This window comes from Schistocerca cancellata, chromosome 3 (assembly GCF_023864275.1).
Source record: "Schistocerca cancellata isolate TAMUIC-IGC-003103 chromosome 3, iqSchCanc2.1, whole genome shotgun sequence".
NCBI lineage: Eukaryota > Metazoa > Arthropoda > Insecta > Orthoptera > Acrididae > Schistocerca > Schistocerca cancellata.
The window spans coordinates 470168637-470192442 of NC_064628.1; the positions used below are offsets into that span (position 1 = coordinate 470168637).

Consider the following 23806-nt stretch of genomic DNA (forward strand, 5'->3'; position numbering starts at 1 on the left):
AAGGATTGCGGTGGATACTTGCACACCGTACTGCATTGTTTGTGTTGTTATGGATTACGAAAGTCACATGACAGTAGAGGGCGAATCCCGTAATTGGGACACAGTTTTCTCCTCTCGAATAACATCAGGCTTAATTTCACTATGCGAAGAACGAATCGTCCCTAAACGCGTCACATATCCTTTCTTCAAGACACAGTAACAAGAGGTTTTGCATCTAGTCTAAGGTTTTGGTACGAAATCTGGTGTTTAAGTACTTCGTTTTCCCTCCTCTGTCAGAGAAAATTCGGACGATGAAATTTTCTGCCACAATATGATTTAATGGTAACGGCACTAAGGAATATTAGTTACTTCAAATATGAAGACGAATTATTCTATGTAATTGTAGACGCAAATGATAGGCGGACCTGAGGGTAGTAGATAATCTTAGTAGGTCTGAACGAGATCGATCCATTAGTTTGCAAAAATGACTGCTATTACTTTATTTGCCAGTCTAACTAAAATCGTTATCTCTTGTGTGCTCTGTAAAGTTCCTAAACTGTCGTGTTTTCTATGGCCAGTTCTTCCCCTAGCTAGATTGTTGTAACCTGAGAGTCATTCGCGTTCGACGAGTGATATTTCTGGTGAGTGTGGTCAGTTTTATATATTTTCTTTAGTCACAAACCAAAATTTCCCATGAACTCATCCTTCTGATGTGGTTGAGAGGGTCTATGGAACACAAGTGTCATTGCGTGTTTCCATTACGAAGAAGCTATGCAGGCGTCTGGACAGTCACCAGTAACCTAATAAAAAGTCAAGCTTCAGTCTCCTAAAAATCTCCCATAGGACAAAAATTAGTAAGCATTGAGGTTGAGAGTAATCGTATGAGTATTTCATCCCCACGGAAAATGGCAGTTCGCTGTGTTCTAGAGATCTTGATTACTTTCATTCAGATATTAGAGGTCTAAGACTGATACAGTCGGGAACATCTAAAAGGAGCATTGGATGTGAAACGCGAGCCACTAACACGTCTCTCTCTCAAAAGACAGCGTAGATTCATCTGCAGTACTTCCACAAATGAAATAACATCATAATAATTCTGGCAGGCACATTTGCTGATCCTTTTCGTTACGGAAATAGACTTCCACTTGCCTTACAGAGAGGAAATTCCTCACCCTTTTCTTCCACACCTCCACTTGCATTTTGATGCCAGAAGGACTTTTCATGGTACAAAGTTTCAATCTCTCAGAAAGTTTCAAAGCAGCGCACACTCCGCTGTAAAGTGAGCAACTCATCGTGGAAACAAGAGCTATGCCGCGGTCAGACCACTGTTCCATTTCTTCGGTGAGAGCTTGTATTTGGTTTGGAAAGCACGAGAGAGGCAGAGTTATCACCGTAGGTCTGTCGTTGACACAAGACAGATTATTCCAAAATGCATGCGGAAGTAAACGGAAAATAGACACAGAAAAATGGTGAGTCGACAGATAAAAACACCAGAGCGATCGACAACTGGTGGCCGGTGGGTAATCGTTGGTGCACATAAACGTCGTGCTGCAGTACGTCACCCCAACGCATCCCACAGGTGCTCCATGAGATTTAAGTCGTGGGAGGGAGGGGGGGGGAAGCATCGGCTTATTTCCCGTTAAAAACCAAATTATTTTTGAAGTTGAATTTTAGATGTCTATTCGGTAGAGCTGTCTCAAATTGTGTGATGTTAATTTTATCAATGTACATTAACAAGGGCAGTAAAACAAGAAGAATATTCAGCACTCCAGTAGCGACCGAGTAGGTCCGTTGCACAGCGGTACCACTCTGCGCGATCGAGGGAGGTGCTGATGGAGTTCTGGTTATCGTCCGTGTTCTAATTTCCCTGCTAATAAATATCGATAAAGCAAATATCGCAAGAGATCGCTCTATCGAATGGGCACGTAAAATTACGCTTTAAAAATCATTTTGTTTGTAGCAGAAAACAAACAGATGCTATCTGTACACAATAGGAGTCGCATATAAGATTTGATGAGCAGTATTTGTTTGAGCTGATTCCAGCTACACATTACAAAAGATAAATTGCAAGTGAGAGAAAATGCGTCTGACGTCTCTTAGGTGGAACACCCCGTATAGCTCCACAAGACGATATATGGTGCATGTTGGACGGAACATTGTACCGCTTCTTTTTGGTTCCACTCGCAAATGGAGCGAGGGAAAAAGAGTGTCGATACGACTTCGTAAAAGACAGTTTCTTTCATTTTGTCTTCCCCGTCCTTACGCGAAATGTACGTTGGCAGCAGTAGAATCGTTCTGTAGTCATCCTCACGAGACGGTTCTCTAAATTGTCTCAAAAGTGTTTCACGAGAAGAAAGTCGCCCGCCCCCAGGGATTCCCACTTGAGTTCACGCAGCATTTCCGTAACATTCGCGTGTAGATCGAAAATATCGGTAACAAATCACAGGCTACATTGTTATGTAAAAACGAAATGTCAGAGAAACAAGCGAAGGTTAAATAAATTAATGGGAAATAACGGAGAGATTATGCGACATCGTGGCAGTGAAACTCTGTGAGAAAGTGTAACAGGCTCAGCAAGGAACTACACAGAGGAACTATACGGAGTCACTGTCAGATTCCTAGCTATAACTTTGGAACCTTAGGTAATATAACAAAAAGGTTAGTGAGGCAAGCGTGAGTCAATATTCTTGAAATGATCAAATCAGACCTTTTGAAGTTTCAAACATCTATGATGGGCGAGAGCTCTTCAGAAAGTAAGATCCGATAGGTTGTGAAATGGAAACGACAGTTAAAATCTGATGAAGTTGTGCATAGATGTGTAGGGCAGTGTCTGGAGTATGCCCGCGATCGCTTCAGTTCTGAGCACAAAGCGAGCACATGAAGATGCTTAGAACAATAGCGTCTCTCTCCCAGTATGGATCCCCACTGAAAGGTTTCGCCCGATTTAATGCAACACCACGTAACGTATCTGTCATGCATTTCCTTCTTCATGAAAATTCGCGGCCACACACTGCAGGGGCAGGCAATGAGAACGCCCCACAGCATCTTCGACGGAAAGTGTTTGAACACCCACCATAAAGCCCGAACTTGACTCCCTGTTCATCCCGCCTTAAATGAATCGCTGGCTATGAAGACATTTCGGCACAGACAACGAACTGCAGACTAGCCTAAAAAGTGGCGGAAAGCACAAGTGGCTAGTTTCTAAGAAGAGGATATTGGAAAGTTGGTACAACGCTACGATAAATGTCTCTGTTGGAGAGGCGACTACGTAGAGAAGTATTTGGAGGTTGTAGCCAATTGTGGCAAATAAAACATATTTGATTTTCACGGTGCTATCCATTTCGCAATCAATTGGATCTCACTTTCCGAATAGGCCTTGGATACAGGGTCAACATTAATAAAATCGGCAAACTGCAGGGATGGATTCTTGTCTGGAAATGAAGAAAAAAAATGTCCTATGAACATGTGCCCGGAAATGGACGGTGTGCGTGCAACGACAACACAGTAGAAAGTTGCATCAAATCCACCTCAAAACAGATGTTCAAAGTGGTCTCCATAGGATGCAACCGAGGCGTTCACATGTCGCATCGTGGAATGCCATACTCTTTCGCACGTTTCAGCCTCTCTCTGAATAGCGTCACAGGCGTCGTGAACACCCTGTTGAAGGATCTGCACATCAGGAACTGGTTCAGCATACACAACAGTTTTCAGATATCTCCAGAGGTAAAAATCCAGCGGGTATAAGTGCGGTGACCCAGCAGGCCATGCTACAGGGCCCCCGCCTCCTATCCAACATCCGGGGATGATGTTGTTGAAGTGTCGGCGAACTGTGATGCGGGAGTAATGCGGCGCTCCGTCATGCAGAAATCACATAACCTGTCGTAGTGCCAAAGGCACATTCTCAAGAGTCCCAGGCAGAGTATTTCTCATGAAGTCCAGGTTCGTTCCTCCGTCGAAGCACTGTGGAAGAATAACTGTCCAAGTATGTGGTCGCCAAGAATCACTGCCCACACATTGATGCTGAACTGATGCTGATTAGACGCCTCAGCCATTCCCACAGATGACAATTATGCAAACTGATGATTCCAGTTCTAGTAAAGGTTGCTTTGTCGGTAAAGAGACGAATGACATAAATCCCATAATTGTGATGGTCTGGTGCAAAAAGCTTCGACAAAACCCTTCCCATAGAGGGAAATTCACCGCTGATAACCCTTACACACTTTGCAGGTAACAGAGATAGTAGTGATTGTCGTGCAGGAAACACATAATCTCATTCTGGCTTACATCATGTTGGCGGGCCACTTTCCTGGGACTTGTCTCAGTATTCTGTAGCACTCGATCCTCCAAATCTGATGCACGTACAGTCCGCCGCCTCCCCCGACGTTCGTCTGTCTGAAAGGACACATGATCCCATAGTCTCCCAAATGGGCTTGAAATGTTTTGTCATGCGGTTGGTGTGTGTGAGGGTACTTGTTTTGCTATAGCTGTGCTGCCTCTCTACCGTTTTCATGTGCTTGGCCGTACACAACCACCATTTGGGCTTGTTCAAAATGGTTCAAATGGCTCTGAGCACTATGGGACTTAACATCTTAGGTCATCAGTCCCCTAGAACTTAGAACTACTTAAACCTAACTAACCTAAGGACATCACACACGTCCATGCCCGAGGTAGGATTCGAACCTGCGACCGTAGCGGTCACGCGGTTCCAGACTGAAGCGCCTAGAACCGCACGGCCACACCGGCCGGCCTTTGGGCTTGTTGCCGATACGAATGCCAGACCGTTCTTTTGCTTACAGAACGTTGTATCAATCACACAGCTGCAACGCACAAGGAACGCACGGCACTTTGTGAGAGGAACTTTCATTCTCCAGCGATATGTAAGCAACGACGCATTTCCGGATACATGTTCATAAGACCTTTTTCCCTCCATTTACAGTCAGGAATCTGTCCATGCAGTTTGTGGTTTTTCAGCCTAAATATACAGACTGAAGTGAAAAGCTGCACCAAGGCTGTGATTCGAAAGACGGTGTCCTGCTCGACGGACAAATGTGCTAAACACTACGCCACCCTGGCTGGTGCTTTAATCAGATGAAACTGTTTGATACTCCTGGGTTTCAGGAGTATGTGCTGTGCTGCTATTCCAACATATGCTTGAGTTTAGGGGGAATAGCAGGCGGGTACAGCATGAATGGGAATTTGCATTGAGCTAGGGTAGTCGACGCATTAATGCAAAGCCACTGTGCCACAGTAACTTAGTGGTTAGCTAGTGAGCAGGAGAGCCAGGTTCGAATCCTGCCCTTGGTACAAATTTTCGTTCGCCGCTTCAGTCTACACATATACATTCCTGAAATGAACTGGCCTGGCCACAGTCACGAGTTAAATCATACCCACTAACCTTGTAAGAAAACCTGTTTCGGAATACTACCAAAGACGTTTCGGACTTCTGGAATTACTTGCAAGAAAGGCGTAACAAAATTATTCGCTGCCAAAAGTATTAGCAGTTCTCTTCATATTAATTAAGCAATGCTTTCCGCTACCCTCCGTGGAGCTGGGATCTCTCTGGTAGGAGATGACGGCCGTCCACGAACTAACTCCGCCCAAGGAGAATCACGCTCTGGGGAAGTGATACATCTTTCAATGAAAATATACATGATAGGTCCAGCGTTTGATGCACTATGCAGCAGGAATCGCTTAGAGCCGCAGCCTTTTCACCTCTCCCCACCCCTACCCCCATCCCCCAAATTGGGAGACTTTCATTGATTATTTCTTATTCTTTGCTTTTCAACGTCAACTTATGTAGCTCTTCAGGTTTGAAAAAAAAAGGAAATATTCTTTCTCTGTATTTGCAATACGCTTTACTTTTCCTTCGTTCTCAGAGTCAGTCCCAGCAGTGCAGAGAACACCATGGCTATACCTCCAGATCCGACCCCGCCCTTTCTGGCCCCATAACCTACAGCAAGTGTAAAGAAAGGAAATGTTCAGACCTCTATGTCCAACATCAGTGCCTTCTCTCGTTTCGGCTCTTGAGAAACAATGGGCTGCCATAACTCCACAAAGCGTCCTCAGTAGAGCTGACTGTGGACATATTAGTGTCCAGTAACAGGTGTCTTGTCATCCAGATTCAGGTCTTCTGTGGTTTTCCTAAAGATAAAAACTTGGGTATATCCTTTGACAGGTGCACCGTCAATATCCTTCCCCACCGTTTCCTTGTACGAGTTTTTGCAGCATCTCTCATGCACGTGTCTATAAGTAAGGGTGTTATTAAACGCGCTAGCCGATCGATGATTCATCTTGTATACCGAGAGAGAGCGAGTCTTCTTCCTTACCCCCTTACCCCTCAGCAGCTTGCTGGAGGCTGCGTGTGAATTAAGTACAGGTGGCAACTCCTCGCCGATTCTTTGAAAAATTGAACTCCCATGTCGTAGAAAACAGCAATGTTTTAAGAAAGGCAAGTTTTCCACGCATCGCAATGCTTATCACGTCATGGCTCCCGACGTATGTGTCGCACAATGATATTATTTTTTAGGTAAATTTAGTGGTATGTACCTATGCTGTCTGCAAAATGTGTTCCCAATATAGTTGTTAGTAACTATGAAAAATGATATATGATGAATATTACTTTAAAAGTCTTCAGGTTTATTTAGGTCAAGAATTTGGAACCTTCCACTTCCTGAATTCACATTCATCACCTTACAGTAGATATGTGATGACTTACGCCAGCGTTAAGCATTGCTGTTATGCTATTCCTGCTGTCAGCGACATATAATGGATTATTACAAGTGGCTGAACAGAAGAACAGGTGCAGACTTTGGCACAGATGTTGATCCCTGACAACCATACGATGCTTAACCGCGGCACTGGGCCAATACACACAGATCCGTGAGGCTATGGTTTGAAGAAGATAAATAGAAGTTTCAACACCTTCACTAGACACCGCACGCACTCAAATTAAACTTCACGAGACTGTTACGCAGGTTTTTAAGAACTACGTGAGTCAGTGTTTTTGACGTCCACAGACATTGCAAGAAAGCAATAATTCACTTCTAGGGAACGGTAAAGTTTTCCATTCCAGAATTTACATGGATAAATCCGATGACGAACAACAAATGCAAGTGCAAGTGGAATATCATTTAAATGTTTCTGTTTTTTACCGTTTTCTATATCGTTGTGATACGTATGTAGTTGGAATTCTTTCGATGGCTTATAATTAGGTCATGAAACATCTTTCTTTTATATTTAAGAAAAAAATAATTTTCTCATTCTTTTTTCTACTTTATGTCACGTATAATCACACATAATGCCTCTACATACTAGACCCTATATTTTTCTTTCATAATACTCAAAAAAAAATTCGGAGTAGGTATTAAAGTCCATGGAGAAGAAATAAAAACGTTGAGGTTCGCCGATGACATTGTAATTCTGTCAGAGACAGCAAAGGACTTGGAAGAGCAGTTGAACGGAATGGACAGTGTCTTGAAAGCTTGATATAAGATGAACATCAACAAAATGCAAAACGAGGATAATGGAATGTAGTCGAATTAAGTCGGCTGATGCTGAGGGAATTAGATTAGGAAATGAGACACTTAAAGTAGTAAAGGAGTTTTGCTATTTGGGGAGCAAAATAACTGATGATGGTCGAAGTACAGAGGATATAAAATGTAGTGGCAATGGCAAGGAAAGCGTTTTTGAAGAAGAGAAATTTGTTAACATCGAGTATTGATTTAAGTGTTAGGAAGTCGTTTCTGAAAGAATTTGTATGGAGTGTAGCCATGTATGGAAGTGAAACATGGACGATAAATAGTTTGGACAAGAAGAGAATAGAAGTTTTCGAAATGTGGTGCTACAGAAGAATGCTGAAGATTAGATGGGTAGATCACATAACGGACCACCATCAACAGCGCCATCTGCATGCTGTCATTGCACGAAACACTGCAGAGTAGTTTGGCTGAACAGCAGATTCAAGAAACACTTCTTGACAAAGTTACTGCGGCAATTGTCCATCTCCGGTAGCTGAGTGATGCCGGCACAGTAGCTCAGCGTGTTCGGTCAGAGAGATGGTTGGCCTCTGTAATACAAAAACTGAGTGAAAGGATCAACAACGAACTGGGACGGACGTCAAGTGACGTCCTCAAAGACCAATCAGAACGATAAAAAAAAGAGTGGTCAGTGCAACAGAATGGCAATCCTAAGGGCCCTGGTTCGATTCCCGACTGGGTCGGAGATTTTATCCGCTTAGGGACTGGGTGTTGTGTTGTCCCAATCATCATCATTTCATCCCCATCGACGCGCAAGTCGCCTAAGTGGTGTCAAATCGAAAGACTTGCACCCGGCGAACGGTCTATCCGATGCGAGGCCTTAGTCACATAACATTTACATTTTATTGGGGCAATTTATGAATCGTATATGTTGCACTGTTTCTTATTACAGGGCGATTCAGAAAAGTGTTCACTTATTTCTGGAACCGTTGAAGGTATCTTAACTCTCTTTCCACCCAGATGAAATGCAAGCAATTCCTCACTAAACAATTTGTAGTCTCTTGTGATGGCTATATTAATCACAAAGGCATCAGTATCAACTCGGTTTTTCTGTCTGGAAATATGTTCATTTCTTCTACTACTATAACAAACAAAATGGCTCTGAGCACTATGGGACTTAACTTCTGAGGTCATCAGTCCCCTAGAACTTAGAACTACTTAAACCAACCTAACCTAAGGACATCACACACATCCATGTCCGAGGCAGAATTCGAACCTGCGACCGTAGCGGTCGCGCGGTTCCAGACTGTAACGCCTAGAACCGCTCGGCCACTCCGGTCACCTGTAGTAAACATCCAAGACGTAAATTCAATAGCAATTGATTCTATGAAACACGATAAGTAGGTGTATAAATATTACAGCATTTAGAACTTACGAATCAGGCATTTTGAACATCAAATCCATCGCTGACTTTCGGGGAAGTTAGGGAGGTCATGCCTAACTAACGAATTGCGCCACATCTGATAGGGAGCAAACAGCGTAGCACCATCGCGACTACGATAAAAAGACCACGGGGGAAAAGTAGCTTTCTATTCCGTCGATTTAATTCCGATGTATCGTGAGCTACTTACCTTGAAAAAATGACTTTCACAAACTAAGCTAAATACATATTCAATTTCTTTACGGGCAATGTAAAAGGCATGTGAACAGAAAAGTTGAGTTGTAGGCTTAAAACTAGCCTGATTGAAGATGTCAGACAAAAAAAACTGAAGGGATCGGCAAAAAAAATGATATTTAAACGACGTTGGAATGCACTGTAGAGGTTAGAGGTTAAGCTTACAACGAGATGCGTGAATAGTTTTTCGGAAGCTGCTACTGATAATCCACATGTTGCCTATACAAAAACTGCGTGTCACTATAGAATATGTCAGTCCAGCGTAATTCGCATTTTGCACACAAACAGCTTCCACCCGGATCGTGTATAACTTTACCAGCCGATTAACAAAGATTTTTGCGAAATACTCATGGAATTCTATCATTCGATTCTCATGCGATATCGGGATAATGGGCTCTTTCTCCAAAATATTCTCTTTACCGATAAAGAAACCAATAAATACAATGGAAAGGTAAATGTAAAAAATGTGTATTAGTGGATAGCAGAGATACTGCATTGACTGAGGCAAGTTAGACACAAGAGGCAGTCGAGTCTTAATAATTTCAGGATTATTAAGAGCAACTTTACCTGTCATTAGGCCAACGACCTTGCCGCAGTGGTAACACCAGTTCGCGGCAGATCACCGAAGATAAGCGCTGTCGGGCTGGGCTAGTACTTGGATGGGTGACCATCCGGTCTGCCGAGCTTTGTTGGCAAGGGGATGCATTCAGCCCTCGTGAGGCAAACTGAGTAGCTACTTGATTGAGGGATAGCGGGTCCGGGCTCATAAACTGACATGCTGCCGGGAGAGAGGTGTGCTGACCACATGGCCCACCGTATCCGCATCCAGTGACGCCTATGGTTGAGGATGACACGGCGGCAGGTCGGTACCGTTGGGCCTTCATGGCCTGTTGGGGAGGAGAGAGTTACTCGTCCTTACTTCAATGAAGAAATTTGCATACGTTAGAGAAATGTACGATTACTTACCAAAGTACTTCTGACTGGTTCTCCCAGAGAAAATATTTTTTCCATTGCCTACGTACAGCTAATGCAAGTGCTATCATCATCATGGGTGCTTGGCATTTGGCGAGGAAAGCGTTCACAAAGCTCTTTCTTGCTCAGTGGCTAGGGCTTGATGTTCAACTGACTTGGCGGCACTAAACGTAATTTTCCCTCGAGTAAGCAAACAGTTGAAGTCCATGCGCAAGTTCTGCAGACCCATGAGATTGAAAAGAATCGCGGCGTTGCGTTGTTGCAGCATGTGTAACGATATCTAAGCATTCTGTTCAGAATACTCAGTCCTGGTACCAATAACTGCCTATCTGAATTGTGGAAGAAAGTGTACATTTTATGACATCAGTTATTTTGTATGGAAGTATTTATGATCAAATTCATTTGACATTTCCTTTTCGTTGCTGCTGCTACTGCCGTTACTTGACGCTCTAAGCAAGTGTCACGAAATTAAACTCATGTTAATTTTTATCATGCAAAGTTGATGTCTACCTATATTCACACCCCATTTTCCTATTTCACAAATACGTTCACTTTTTGTCTTTTACCTTTCATTAGAGGGTCTGAGAAGAAAAAGAGCAGAAATATGGCCGTAGTTAGCTGGTGAACGATCTACAGATGTCACACCTTTTACTTTCCCACCGGTATTTTAGTCGAACCAAGTGCGCTTATTTTCAGTTTTAAACTAAATTTCTCTCAGTTATTACGAATTTGAAATTTCTCAGCCACGTCAAGCTGGAGCGCCCCATCAGTTGGATGCTGCAGTTTCGCATGAAAACACGAACTTCAGTAAAGGCAGCTATCGGTTTGATGATAAAAATACATAAATGTCAAATTTTTAGTATTACACTATCTATCAAAGTAAGTACCTGATTTCGGAGAGTGAAACTCGGCTGAATTTGTCCCACTGATATCTACAATATTAGCAACAGATATTGCTATAGTTCAATGTGAAAAAAAAAACGAAGTTGATACCGATGCCCCGTATTTAGCGTATGGTAAGTGTATCTATGATAAGCGACCACTTACATTTTTTTTTTTTTTTGCTCTACGTGTCAGTAATTTTTCATCTGTGTTATGCTCTCCACTTACGTCCGACGGCGTGTTCAAATGTAATGTCTCCGAATTTTTAATGTGAAAACTCATAAAGCTTTTAATTAAAACAAACGTTATTAACATTCTACTTCCTTATTCTTCGTAATTTCTTAACATAGTCATGCTGGCGGCGAACACATTTCTCCCAAAGAGAGACCAGCTGGTTGGTAATGTCACCGCAGAATGTTTGATTTCGTTGACGGAGCAACAACCTCGGTCAACTCTGCTTGTACCGCTTCAGCACTATCGAAGAAAATTTCTTGAACGTATTCTTTAAGTTTTGGAAACAGATGAAAGTCAGATGGGGCCAAGTAGGGACTGTATGGAAGGATGATCGATTACAGTCATCCCAAATCATCGGATTGTTGCAGATGTCACAGCGCTCTTGTGAGGCCTGGCATTGTCATGCTGAAGGAGAGGGTGCTCTATGTGTGAAAGAACTCTTCGAATTCGAAACTCGATTACACCACTCTGCTTCCCACGTACCAACATAGTTACATTACACGCCGCCATGTTACAAGCCACAATTCGCAATTCGGTGTCTTCTAACGAAAGATGGCTGCAAACATATTTACTTGAAGAATAAAGGTGTAGACTTTGAAAAGATTTTCGCACAAAAATTTAGGAGGCACTGCTGCTCAACACTCCCTCGTAGCAATCCAAGAATCTCTGTTAGCAGCTGTTTTTGCTATGTGAATTTACGTCTCCAAGTATGGTTTTCAACTTGCAGAAGAGTTAGTAAACGCGAGGCAATAGATCGCTGATGTAACTCTGCTGCTTTCACACATCGCAGAGAAAGTGCAAATAATACTCTGTCTCCTTTCTTTGGTTCTTCATATAATACGGAAGATTCGTACGTACAATACTGATGTTTCACCTTGTAATTACCATACCCTTTGTTAGCCGAAGACTTGCGGACACATTGCACCTCCAGTGACCTCACGGTGACGATGTAACTTCTTAACTTCAAGAAGTCAACAAAATATTAGAATCTCTACACACTTTCAAATTCAAATATGTCGAGTAATGTAATAAAGGAGTGATTCTGCATCGAATTATGATGCAATGCATTGAATAATTAAACTTGTTGTAAATGTTGTGAAATTTGTAAATGTGAACATACTTTTGGAATCCTCTCCACGTTTCGTTGTCTCGTAACTCTGTTTAACACACTATATCTGCACGTTTATGTAGTCTTCCCACTCACAATGTATCGTAACATGCGAAACTGGTTTTAGATTAGCCTGTAAAACCACAGCTCTGCAAAATATCCGTTACTAGTTTTGCTCCACATGCAGTGTGTCATATTACTGAATCTCACGACACCATACAATGATGAGCCAAAACATTGGGACTACTTCCTTAATAGCTTCTGTCTCCATCTTTGGAACGAAATACATCACTCATTCTGTATATCGGAGATCCTACAGTTTTTTGGGAACTTTGTGAAGTATGTGGCATTATACGTCTACGCACAGGTCATGTAATTCGCGTACATAACGAGCCACTCATTGGCGTGTCCGATGATAACGACCCAGATGGGTTCCATAGGATTTACATCAGATAAATGTGGTCGCCGAGACTTCAGCATGAGTTCACTATAATGCCCCTCAGACCAATGTAGTACGGTTCTGGCTCCGAAATACGGACAATTATACTGTATAAAGATGACATCGCCGTCGGGGAAGACATTTACGATGAAGGGATACAGGTGGTTCGCAGCTGTCAACATGTCTTCGATTACTAACACAGATCGCATGTAAGTACAGGAGAATGTCTCATAGCACAATCCTGCTCCCGCCAGCCTGCGTTCGTTGCACGCTGCACATTTCTAGCCGCCGTTCACCTCGATGAAGGCGTCTGTGAAGACAGCCATCGACCCAGTGTAGCAAAAATGTGATTCAGCCGAATCTCCGACACGTTTACACTGATCTACGGTCGAATCCCGATGTTCCTGTGGCCACTGTAATCGTAATTTAAGATGTCGTTGGGTCAAATTGTGAACACGTAGGGGTGGTCTGCTGCGGAGCTCCATGTCCAACAATGAACGGTGTGCACCAGCATTGTGCTCTTTCAGCAGATCACCATGTATCCTACTTTACAGGACAGACAAAGCTCTGAACCATACGTTCTGTATAGATCGTGGACATCCAACCATTTCGCGCCCAGTGGTAGTTTCACGTTCTTCTACCACATCCTGTACATTCTCACAATATCACGTGAACATTCGACCAACTTCGCCGTTTTCGAAGTACTCGTTCACAGGCTCAGCGTAACACTAATAAGTCGTTTGTCCAAGTCGTTTATCTGAATGGATTTTCCCATTTGCGTCCCATATCCTGCAGGGCGATCCCCCATCAGGGTCTGCTCCGCTTATATATGTTGGTTACCACGTCACATGACCGCAACGCCACCAGGCGGAATCCAGCGACGCAGTGGACAATGGCCATAATGCTTTGGCTTAGCAGTGTAGGCGTACCCATTGAAACATTCTACATTGCTATATGTTTTACGTTCTTTTGTGAATTAGTTTTTTGTTCAAATGTTAGTGTTTCTAAAGTACTGCTGCCTTCCCGTGTTTCACGAAAGGAAAGAAAACATTTCTCGACTTGGTATCGAGAGGGCGTTCATATCAATGAATTTCTTTTTTCCTACGGTGTAGACGCTCTGAGAATCTACAAATGTTAAGTGTCTGTTTACGAGGCAGTAAAGATTCGTCAGGGTATTTTATATATATAGTCGTGCCGCGTATGATTCGTCCTAATATATAAACAGCGATACTGTATCGTTATAAAATTTGAATTGTAAGCCGGAAGTAGATATTCGTCCAGAAATTTGTTAGAGCTTTTGAGTCATTTTCAACAGTCACAAAATGGGCAACTGAATTCAAACTGCCGGCCGGGGTGGCCGAGCGGTTCTAGGCGCTACAGCCTGGAACCGCGCGACCGCTACTTTCGCAGGTTCGAATCCTACCTCGGGCATGGGTGTGTTTGATGTCCTTAGGTTTGTTAGGTTTAAGTAGTTCTAAGTTGTAGGGGACTGATGATCTCAGCAGATAAGTCCCATAGTGCTCATAGCCATTTTTTTTAATTCAAACTCGATGGAGCTTCTCTTGAAGGTCATCACGAAGTACGTCTTAGAAGTAAAACAACCAGAGTGTGAACATCGAGAATGTGTAGAATATGGTATAACGCAATCGGTAATTTAAGTCACACCAAGCGCTTATTAATAAACTACGAGAAAGATTTATGTAAGATGCATACCGCATTTGTTGAATGAGGTTCACAGTCTATTCGAAAACCGTTTCCGAGCCGTTTCTGGATGGTTATGAAAGGAATCCAAATGATTCTGTGAGGCGATTTACTACTGTGGTTGAGATGTGGGAGACGTCGGTCCACCATTTCACGCCAGAAATGAAACAGCACCCAAAGTGATGGGTTATTTGCAGCCTTTGGGGCTGCACCAAAAAAGGCGAGGTCGGTTTCATCTGCGATAGGGTTATGGACAGTGTTTTCCAGTGTCTGTGTAAGAAGAAATAACTTACGTATGTGTAAATAACTGCCTTGGCATAGTACAGTGATCGATGGTTAGGAAGCGTATATACCCTCGTTTATGTGAATGTGATACTATTTTGTCGTTTCTAGGAATTTTTCTTTATCTACTATATTTTTTATTAGTTTGATTAATAAACACTAGCAACAATAGAAATGTTGGAACACGTGAGGCAATACTGACCCTACGGCTTATCTTAGAAGCTAGATTAAGGAAAGGCAAACCTACATTTCTAGCATTTGTAGACTTAGAGAAAGCTTTTGACAATGTTGACTGGAATACTCTCTTTCAAATTCTGAAGGTGGCAGGGGTAAAATACAGGGAGCGAAAGGCTATTTACAATTTTTACAGAAACCAGATGGCAGTTATAAGTGTCGAGGAACATGAAAGGGAAGCAGTGGTTGGGAAGGGAGTGAGACAGGGTTGTAGCCTATCCCCGATGTTATTCAATCTTTATATTGAGCAAGCAGTGAAGGAAACAAAACAAGAATTTGGTGGAGGTATTAAAATCCATGGAGAAGAAATAAAAACGTTGAGGTTCGCCGATGACATTGTAATTCTGTCATAGACAGCAAAGGACTTGGAAGAGCAGTTGAACGGAATGGATGGTGTCTTGAAGGGAGGATATAAGATGAACATCAACAAAAGCAAAACAAGGATAATGGAATGTAGTCGAATTAAGTTGGGTGATGTTGAGGGTATTAGATTAGGAATTGAGACACTTAAAGTAGAAAAGGAGTTTTGCTATTTGGGGAGCAAAATAACTGATGATGGTCGAAGTACAGAGGATATAAAATGTAGACTGGCAATGGCAAGGAAAGCGTTTCTGAAGAAGAGAAATTTGTTAACATCGAGTATTGATTTAAGTGTTAGGAAGTCGTTTCTGAAAGTATTTGTATGGAGTGTAGCCATGTATGGAAGTGAAACATGGACGATAAATAGTTTAGACAAGAAGAGAATAGAAGCTTTCGAAATGTGGTGCTACAGAAGAATGCTGAAGATTAGATGGGTAGAGCACATAACTAATGAGGAGGTGTTGAATAGGATTGGGGAGGAGTTTGTGGCACAACTTTACTAGAAGAAGGGATCCGTTGGTAGGACATGTACTGAGACATCAAGGGATCACCAATTCAGTACTGGAGGGCAGCGTGGAGGGTAAAAATCGTAGAGGGAGGCCAAGAGATGAATACACCAAGCAGATTCAGAAGTATGTAGGTTGCAGTAGGTACTGGGAGATGAAGAAGCTTGCACAGGATAGAGTAGCATGGAGAGCTGCATCAAACCAGTCTCAGGACTGAAGACCACAACAACAACAACAACAATAGCCACCCACATACATATACATTACAGAACGCTATAGAGTAAACTGTCAAAATACTCCCTCTGTTAAATGAAGGTTACAAAATGGATTTGATGGAAGAACTGTTGATACATTCACATCACACAAGAAAGAAGACAAAATTTTAAATGAAAGGAGGAAAATGAATCAGTGGAAACAGTGATGCATAGAAACGAGTCCCTTCGTAAATATATTAAACCAAATAACCCACATCATTAAGATAAGTATCCTCTGTATGAGAGAATAGTTGATCATGCTAGAGAGTCTATCTATCGCGTTACCTCTGCTAACAATAGTTAAAAATATCTTTTTAACTGTTCCGTTTTTGTGTCTGCTACTTTCATCGTGTGATGTGCACAGCAAATTGTGTGTGATATTTAATATGTGTAAATATATGCACCACAAGTAGTTAATCATTTTCAAATTTGTCATTAACTCTTTGTAAATATCAATTAATACTCAAAAAAATTGGGCACCGTTTTACAAATTACAGTTCAACAGAACAACGCACACCTCACACTTTGAAAACATCACGAATAAATGGCCATGTACACAAAAAATGCACTTGAATATAGAAATCATTTTCCAAAATGCGTCATGAAAATTATAAATGAAATAAAATTGTGATCGATAGCAGAAAAGTTTATTTTACAAACAAACCAATTGTTTTTACCGTTGCAGGCTCTCACGACTCATTCCTATCGAATGATGTCAAATTAAAGAGATTGTGTTTTCTAACACCTCCTAGTCTCACTTAATTTTTCTGGGTTGGTTCTATTTTCGTGACTGATCAACTTGTTTGCTTTAATTACTGTTATATTGTATTTGCGTAATTCAAACAATTTGTATTTGATTTCAAAGACTATTTCAATTAGGTAACTAACCATGTCTTGTGAGATTGCGAATACAACCCTCAGAGTGGCTGTATTTTTAAAGATTCTTTTGTTTACCTTACTTTTCAACAAAATGTAATTTCCAAAATTCAGTGTATTCTTATCTGCCAATTTTGTTTCATGATGGCTGAAGTTTATTTTTTTTTAACAAAAAAAAGCGTTTCTCCTAGTTTATAGCACTTTTCTGGCTTTAGGAGTGAGTTTATGTTAATTGAGACAAAGAAACTTTTGATTTTGGGTTGAATTGGCTAGAGGACTGATTTCCTGTGATTTGGAATATATGTCTCACGTCAGCCTAATCTCCCTAGATTCTGATATACCAGTTGCGTCACTGATGGTGGAGAATTTTTTACGTCCTGAGGTCGTTTTGTGTCTACTGTTACGCTCACCTGTTGTACATGCAATTGTAGGGTTGACATCGTAAAAGCATACGCAGTAGATAATAAGTAGGTGATAGTTCCAGAATTTTAAGTTATCGCCGCACCACTGGCGAACAGACACTGACCACACGGCCACTTGTTCCAAGTCAGATGCAAAGTAGATTTTGTTAAATGAGGTGACTCTTCTGATAGTTACGCCGCACCGAGAGCCATTGTCTCTGTCTTCATCACCGTTATGGTCTTCGCTCTCACCCTGCCACCTGGGCCTGATTTTTTAACGAGGTTGTTTCCGCTCTCCCTCTCTCCCTTTCTACTCACTTGTGAACTGAGCCCCTGAGCTAGAGACCAATAATGCGGAGCTAAATGCGTGTAATGTATATAAAAAAATGTAAATGTTACTTTGTTCAGAATCATGTAACTCCGAAAGATCTTGACCGATTGCCTTGAAATTCTGACATTTTGAATTCTAATACAGACGTGGTTTTAGGTACCTAATTCTTTAATATAAGATGTGTAATACATGCATATGCAATTTTTACACTTTTTGTAACAACGTTTCCCTATTATTAAATTAATATATATTTGTGTACTACATATATTTAGAAAATAGGTTAATTAAAACATGAGCTATTTGCAGTGCAACATTGTATCAAAATTTCAAAGCAATCAGTCAAAAGCTTTCGGTGAGTTCCGATTATGAGCACTTTCTATGTACTTACAAATTAATATAGATGTCCGTTTCTTCAAAATCTCAAATCTCCGAAAGTTCTTCATGAATTGCTTTGAAAATTTGACACAACGCTGCATTCGAATACTCAATTTTTTTTTATATACCTACTAGAACACCATCTGGTATATATGAAATATATATGTACATGGTTACCAAAAATCTCTGGACGTACGTTTCTGATTTACTTCAAGTTTTTACACGTTACTGTAATAAAGTTTTAGACACATACAAACTACATACATTTTAATACATATAAAATATACAATAGTGAAACATTGTTAGCAAAAACAGGAAATTTGTATTTATGGGTTATTGGTTTATGATTAGAATACTACCACAGAATCGGAAGTTACAATGACAATAAACAACGCTCAAAGTCAGAAAGAGGGGGAAGAGAAGCTAGAGAGTGAGATGGGAGGAAATGACTTAGAAAACGGGAAGGAAGAGATTAACAGAGAGAGGACGGCAGGAGAAGATGTAGAAAGAGGGAGGGAGGAGAAGATGGACAGAGGAAGGAAGCAGGAGGTGACGGTCTGAGAGATGGAGAGAGAGGGGGGGGGGGGGAGAAGGTGTGGGGGAGATAGACAGAGACAGGGGAGAGACAGAAATTAGGACGAACATATCCAGTTCTCATACATATCACAATCGTGTGCTTTCTCGTTTCTTTCTTTCTCATTTAAGCAGACTGAGCCGCAGCAAAGCACAGCCTGGTACAGCTACTTATTAATAAAATAATATTATGCAGATGCCAGACAAATACTGTCCCAGAATGCGCAAGCAGTTGTAGTTACAGTGGCGATAAGCGCTACACGACGGTAATATGGTTCTCAACGGATACCCATAGCAATTCCGAGCGATCCGTGGTCTATGCGAAGCATTTTGAGGAAGAGGACATAATAACAATTGATACTTTTAAAGATTTGCAAGGAAATCAACATAGGTACCCACGACCTCGACCAACATTACGAGTGAGTCTAAGAATTTTCCCCATTCTACCACATTATTTAAATAATCCAACTAAATCTGAGGCTGAGAAAAATCCGACTGAAAGAAGACTGAAGCGAGAAAATCTCCGTAAGAGAAATAAAAAATGGCTTCCAGAAAAAGTGATTAAAATATTTCTAGAGATGTGTGACATTGTAGGTAGGACTTTAGGAAATGACAAGTGGTATCATATTGTAATAAAACATTCATTATGTTTCTACAGGTCATCAGTGGAAGAAAATCCAAAAATTAAGTGTAGTGTAAAACTGACAATTATGTACTTCTAGCTTCTTTACACATTTCTGCTAAAATTAAGTCAAATAAACTTGTATCCAAGTAATGTCAAACATTATTTTCGTTTATCTGATTCTAGTTTTCACAAGTTGGTTTTTATGATTAAGGAACGACGATAATAAAACAGTACAAAGTGAAGAACATACCAATTTCAAACAACTTCATCTTACCACAAAGCTTTCAAACTGTTTTACAAGGGAAATTTTATTTCACAATGAGAATTTTTTTCCTGCGTTCCGTAAATTTTTGAACCTTCTCTTTGCGTAAGTCCTTCTGAATACGGAGGCACCAGGAACTAATCTACAAAAATAGCTCATCGTAAGTATGTTGTTTGTGAAACCAGATATCGCACTACGTCTTGCTGCCGGCATTGACGAAACTGTCAGTGAAATTATTTTGAATTAAGCAACTGTATAACATTACAAACCACTTGCCTTGTTTTACATTTAAGACGTGACAGAAAGTTACCACCATCTTTTACGTTGGTTGGCGTGGAGAAATTAGTTTTTAACGTGTTGTATACGTGTACACTGTGCATTTTGCCCTTACCCTTACAACTGCTCAGTGTATTGTTTTTGTGTATCAAATGTTCGTCATACGTTAAAATTCCATTATTGGTCGTTTAAATGGGAATAATATTACCGATTCGTTCTTGTACACAGGTTTAAATTGCAGCATTGGGCATGTGCAGCATGTGCAGATTACACGTCCTGCTATCAACTTGACTTCCGCAGAACGTTCCATTTCCGTGTTTCATAATTTTCGTACTTGTTTAAATTCCATTTCTGACTATTTAAATAGGAAGATAATCGTGGCGGTCCGCATCAGAACTGGCAGAGAAGTTGAGGCAAAATAAAAGCGTCTCGATGTCACGCCGTGACATTTTATACTTGCAATCATACTCTTCATCTCTCAAAGACAACTTTGTATCATTTCCTTTACCCCCTCAATGCCGAATGTCGCGATTTCGCATCATACAATGCGACGCCAATAAATGGAAGGTAAACTGTTCTTCAGCGCCAGTGCCGCGAGATGCAGATTCTACACGAAGCTATAAACACTTCTGACATGTGCTGCCGTCTCCTCAGTGTTCTAGAGTGACATGAGTTTTGACCTTTTTTTTCCAGCAGAATTTTATCGCGTACTAAGGGGCCAAATTCTGATACTGAAGTTGTTATACAAGGAAACTGAATCTCACCCCACAGCCAGATTTGCAGTGATGACTTGTTTTGTTTGTGTTACAGGCCCCCAAGATGGCGCCGTGGCCCGGGAGGTAGCGTCTACTTCCCTCGGGGCCTCGGACATCCCCTAGCGGGCAACCGCAAGGTAAGCACACCTACGCGCACCGCTTTCAGCAATAAACATCTGCCCTCCTTTGAGGCAATGACGAACCTACGTTACTGCGTTATTTCGAGACGACGTTTACTCAGGAGAGACCGCCTGAAACGAAAATAGAATCAACTTCACGTGTGTCTACGTAAGCCTACTTGGCCCCCGGTTACCACTTCCTACACATACCAGTGTAGTCACGTAACTAAACCCGACTTGGAATCTGCGTTGTAACGTAAGATACCTGGCACGACAAATGCAGGCCGTTTGACTATCATACTGTTTGACTATCATAGACACAAACGAAAGCGGCAAGCAAAGGACAACGAAACAAATAAATAATCTTGATAAACATAGGTCGGGAAACATGCCCTGATACGCCTTCTGCCTCTAATGACCTCGTTGTCGACGGGACGTACATCTAGTCTCACGACGTATGTTGAACAAGTGCTGTCCCACCAATGTTACAACACTGTTAGTATATAGGGCTACGTTTATTTAGAATCACTGCAAGTGGTAAATTGCTGTTGTTTGCTTTAATCATCATTCCTAAGTGCTACTAAACAGCGTTTCAACAATAAGTGTCTCGGCCATGCCTCAACAATGTCATAGGACCCAGGTCCCTCGACTTGATCCCTTTGTTTTCCTTTCGTGTGTACTTAAAACCTGTGGTGTATACCATCGCTGTTGATATGGGTGACAGTCTCCGAGAACGCGTTGTGCGTGGTTGTCAACAAATTTGAAAAATGCCTGGGAGTTTTTAACGGGCACAGACATCGGTGAATAGACATGCTAAAATCTGCCGTCACATGAACGGTGGCCATGTGGAGCACCTGCTGTAATGTGTTTGTCTTGTAGTGCATACATTTGCTTTCGATTCTTGGAGACTCTGCTGTAAGGAGTTGTACGCAGCCGGAATACGTTGTCTTGGGGAAACCATATGATTATTAGGATTATTTGCTTGTTTCATTGTCATCCATCATTCCGTTTTGTTTGTACATATAATAGACACCATTATGGCGCTTTATTTTTGTACAAGGTCCTCTATTCCTTACAAGTATATGACTGTTTAAGTCAACAACTAATTTTGATAGGATTACCATCATCTGCAGGAACATAGTTAAGTCACAGCTTACGAGCCATGGCATATGATAGCAATGGCTCACCATAGGTGAGACGAACTGTCGATGATATGCCTCGCTCCTGCCGCCCAAGGGCTACTACTACAGTGGCTGACCGCTACCTACGGATTATGGCTCGAAGGAACCCTGACAGCAACGCCACTATGTTCACTATGTTGGATAATGCTTTTCGTGCAGCCACAAGACGTCGCGTTACGACTCAAACGGTGAGCAACAAGCTGCATGATGCGCAACTTCACTCCCGACGTCCATGGCAAGCTCCATCTTTGCAACCACGACACCACGCAGCGCGGTGTAGATGGGCCCAACAACATGCCGAATGGACCGCTCACGAGTGACATCACCTTCTCTTCTCCGATGAGTGTCGCTTGTGCCTTCAACCAGACAATCGTTGGTGACGTGTTTGGAGGCAACCTGGTCAGGCTGAACGCCTTAGACACACTGTCCAACGGGTGCAGCAAGGTGGAGGCTCCCTGATGTTTTAGAGTGGCATTATGTGGGGCCGACATACCCCGCTGGTGGTTATGGAAGGCGCCGTAACGGATGTACAACACGTGAATGCCACCCCCGATCGATAGTGCAACCATATCGGCAGCGTATTCAAGAGGCATTCGTCTTCATGGACTACAATTCGCGCCCCCATCGTGCACATCTTGTGAATGAATTCATTCAGGATGAGGACATCGCTCGACTAGAGTGGCCAGTATGTTCTCCAGACATGAACCCTATCGAACATGCCTGTGATAGATTTAAAAAGGGCTATTTGTGGACGAAGTGACCCAGCGAGCACTCTGAGGGATCTACGCCGAATCGGTGTTGAGGAGTGGGACAATCTGGACCAACAGTGCCTTGATGAACTTGTGGATAGTATATCACGACGAACACAGGCATGCATTAATGCAAGAGAACTTGCTAGTGGGTATCAGAAGTATCGGTGTGTACAGCAATCTGGACCACCACCTCCGAAGTTGTAGCTGTATGGTGGTACAACATGCAATGTTTGACTTTCATGAGCAATAAAAAGTGTGGAAATGATTTTTATGTTGATCTCCATTCCAATTTTCTGTACAGGTTCCGGAACTCCCGGAATCGAGGTGATGCAAAACTGTTTTGATGTGTGTAGAAATGCGCGCTCCCTTTTTCGCACGTAAGTTAATATTCTTCGTAAACTGCAGATTAATCACTTTTTCGTTTCATTGGACCATTCATTACGGACAATTACATTTACTTATTTAAAAACGATGTAAATATATCATTTTTAGGGTTCTAAGAATCAAGTACGCCTACTTACACACATGAAACATTAATAATTTCTACGTCTAAACACATTCTTCATTCATTTTTCTTTTTACCTCTTACATTGAAGCCATTATTAAGTACGTATCTCACAACTGCAATATCGTCGGCAGATAATATATCCTCTGTTGATGTTAAATAAGACAAATGATGTTATTTTTAAGATGTAAGTTCATAAATTAATTTGACGTCCTTGGAACATACTCTTAAAGTTACGTGATCGAATATTTTTCTGACAAATCTGTGGACGCACCCTAGTCTGGCGATATCGTTGTCATACGCATCAATTGTTTTCATCACTTTTCGTTTCTTTACTGAAAATGGTCGTCCGCATGAGCCAAACGGCCATTACAATTTCGTACATACGCCATAACTGGTAGGAAAATCATGTGATGACTAACATTTACCAGTTGCATAAATGGTTATTAACATTTAAGAGTGTAATTTACACTGGCATGTAAAGACACATCTCTTTTTAACGTGTTACCAAACCTCGAAAAGTTCTTGGCTGATTTACTTCAATTTTTTACGTAATACTTAATAAATATTCGTAAGGACATATACTATATACTTTCTCTTTGTCCAGGTTTTCATTAGAGTAACGTGAAGTTAATCTGTCATTTCGAGATTCCCATATAAAGACAAAATGTTGT

General features: G+C 41.6%; 1 protein-coding gene across 3 annotated transcripts in view; it reads left to right on the plus strand.

The window, feature by feature from the left end:
* The window catches only part of LOC126175239 (uncharacterized), a 292084-nt gene that overhangs the window by 25874 nt on the left and 242404 nt on the right, over positions 1-23806 (plus strand). For all 3 annotated transcript variants that reach the window (XM_049921875.1, XM_049921877.1, XM_049921878.1), the window contains exon 2: positions 20631-20712. The gene's annotated coding sequence lies outside the window, so the exon portion shown is untranslated. The remainder of the gene's footprint in view (positions 1-20630; positions 20713-23806) is intronic.